General features: G+C 60.0%; 1 pseudogene; it reads left to right on the forward strand.

The window, feature by feature from the left end:
• LOC147058769 (28S ribosomal RNA) overlaps nucleotides 1–2,500 on the forward strand; it is an 8,080-nt pseudogene that overhangs the window by 3,394 nt on the left and 2,186 nt on the right.

Consider the following 2,500-nt stretch of genomic DNA (forward strand, 5'->3'; position numbering starts at 1 on the left):
GTGAGACTTGTCTCCCTGAGCGCTACTGAGGCAGCAGTAGTGGCTCGGATTCTGCAGTGGTTTGACTACCTATGATTTAGGGGGAAGGGCGATACCGAATACTACGAGATTCCTGGGGCCGCCGTCTGAACCCGGCGGCGGTACTCATGTAGCTCCCTCTCCCCGGTTGCCCGTCTGATCCCGGCGGGCTCCGAGTAACCCATTTCCTATCTGACCGACTGGCAATCATGACCTGCCTTGGTAGGGCCCCCATCGGCCTCGGCTTGCCGACACTGGTGGACGGTTCCTACCCACTGCGGGTCGCCCTCTAGCACCTTGCAGGCTGGCTTGCGCGCTTGCTCGGCGCCCTGTTGGTACGCCTGGTGTGACTGACTGGTGGCGAGACTGAGACGAACCGAGACGGTACTGATGCCGTTGCACATAGTGATAATAAACAAAGGCTGGTTGTGGCGCCTTCTGTCGAATGTGATTTCTCAAATCCTAGCGAAAGCGTAATACTGTGAAGCCTGGGCAGCCGTGATGCGTGCCGGTCGCTGGATGGCTTTACGGGGAGTGAGCTCGGCATCTCTGATGGGGGCCTCTCCCTAGTGGGTCAGACTGTGGACTTGGCTTTGGTTGGGGGCAGGCCTTGCTAGGTCGTGCCGGCTGCTGCCCGGGTTTGATTCTTAGTAGAAGTCTTACAGGGAACGGTGACTGAGCTCTGGTTGAGCCGAGCTGCCCAGGATTGCGGACCTGGGTTATCAAGAACCGCGGAGGCACGGCTTGATGGGGGGTCGTGACTGCTCGAGCGTCCTCATCGTCGCGTGCTTGAGGTTGGGTGCGTGTACGGAGTGTGATCAACCGCCTCGAAGGCCATGGGGACCAACTTTCGAGGTTTGGCTGAGGGTCCTCAAACGGCTGTAGTCATGTCTACAGACCATGGTTGCGAAAACTCCTTGGTTCGGAAGTCCGTGTCACAGCTGCACAGAGTCGGAGTCACAGTCAGTCTGGCCGATGGAGCGGGTGGACCCAGGCTGGCGAAGCTCCTGACAACTCCTCAGTGGCACTGGTGGCATCCGTCGTCCTGGTTATGAGAGTATGGGCGACGGGGTCATGATGGTGCCACAGCTTGTTTCTGGGTGGGCATTTTGACAGAGATGCCTGTGGTATGTTCGTGCGAGTGTGAGTCGCCGACGTATCACTGACGAGTAGGGTTGCTCCGATGCGTGTCGGTCAACGAAACGAGTGAGGTGGGTATGGAGGTCCCTGTGTGACGGCACGGCAGGCAGTTAGTTGGATGAGTGAGACATCCGGCGGCTGCTGCGCTAGTCAGGGAAGCAGGTCAGAGCCTGTACTGACCGAGTCTCCTGCTTCAGTCAACTTGGCTAGTTTTGAACGCTATGCTCGTGGTCGAGCCCAGGCAGGACTGGGGGTCTGGCCCCTCAGGCTGGGTCTCGGCCGGGAAGCAACTGATGAGGCTGTCTGCCACATGGAAGGCACGTGGAGTCGAACCCAGGGTTCTCAAGGGGTGCAGGGCTGGATAGCCGGTTCAGCTAAGAGGCCTGCTGAGAGGTGGGCTGATTGGTTGCCGGTGGTCGCTTACTGGCCGTGCGAGGGCTTTCGACTCGGCTTCCTTTGATCATGGCCTGTGTGTATAGGGAAGCTGGGCGTGCCGGACATGGGAGGGTGCTTTGTCACCCGTGTAGGCTGCTCGTTGGGGAGGGCCGCGGCTGCACCGCCGTGGAGCTCTCGGCAGTGGGATTGAGTAGCAGAGAGGGACTTGTCTCTATGACCTCGCCAATCTCAATATGGATTCTCTCGTCCGTACATTTGAACGCTTGCGCCACGTCTCCCGGAGCGACGGCCGAATCGCTGCGCTACCTGTTGTCTCTGGTCTGTTCTGGATGAGCCGCGTGGGGGGAGGACTTGGTCCTTTCCTGGGAGTGGTTCTCTGGGCAGGCTGGGGTGGTGGCGACCGGGAAAACGCTGGTGAAAGGGAAGGGGGCAGGTGACGCGAAGCGATGGTTACTCCGGCTCGTCTGCGGTTGGAGGCCATCGCCTAGCATGCGCGCGTCAGCGTGCGGGGCCTTGGTTGTCTGTCTTTGTTCCCAATTTCAGGATGGTGCACCTGGAAAAACTTCCTTGGTCGATGGGTAGTATGGCCCCTGGAGTATGGGTGCGGTGTAAAAGCCTGCCTGGCTGGTTGGAGGGCCGCCATGGGTGTTGGTCCGGGACGGTGTGTCGTTCGTCGACACTGGGGCGCCGTCCCGGCTGTTGTTGCGGGTCCGCCGGTCGTCCCGACCGGCGGCTTGTCGGTGGCTTTGTCTGAGGTGCCTTGTGAGTCCGAGTGTGGGTAGGTGTGCTCCGTAATGTTGAGACTGGGCTCGGAATTCCGCATGACCCCCCGGCTGTGGGGTTATGTTAGGAACTGAGGCTGGTTGATATCACACGTAGAGCTGCTGTGTGCCCTGCCCGGGGTCTGTAATGGACAGCTTGCATGGTGTCGGGGCGGGGTTGTCGG

This window comes from Syngnathus leptorhynchus, chromosome 3 (assembly GCF_054491065.1).
Source record: "Syngnathus leptorhynchus isolate UIUO chromosome 3, UIUO_Slep, whole genome shotgun sequence".
In the NCBI taxonomy this organism is placed as follows: domain Eukaryota; kingdom Metazoa; phylum Chordata; class Actinopteri; order Syngnathiformes; family Syngnathidae; genus Syngnathus; species Syngnathus leptorhynchus.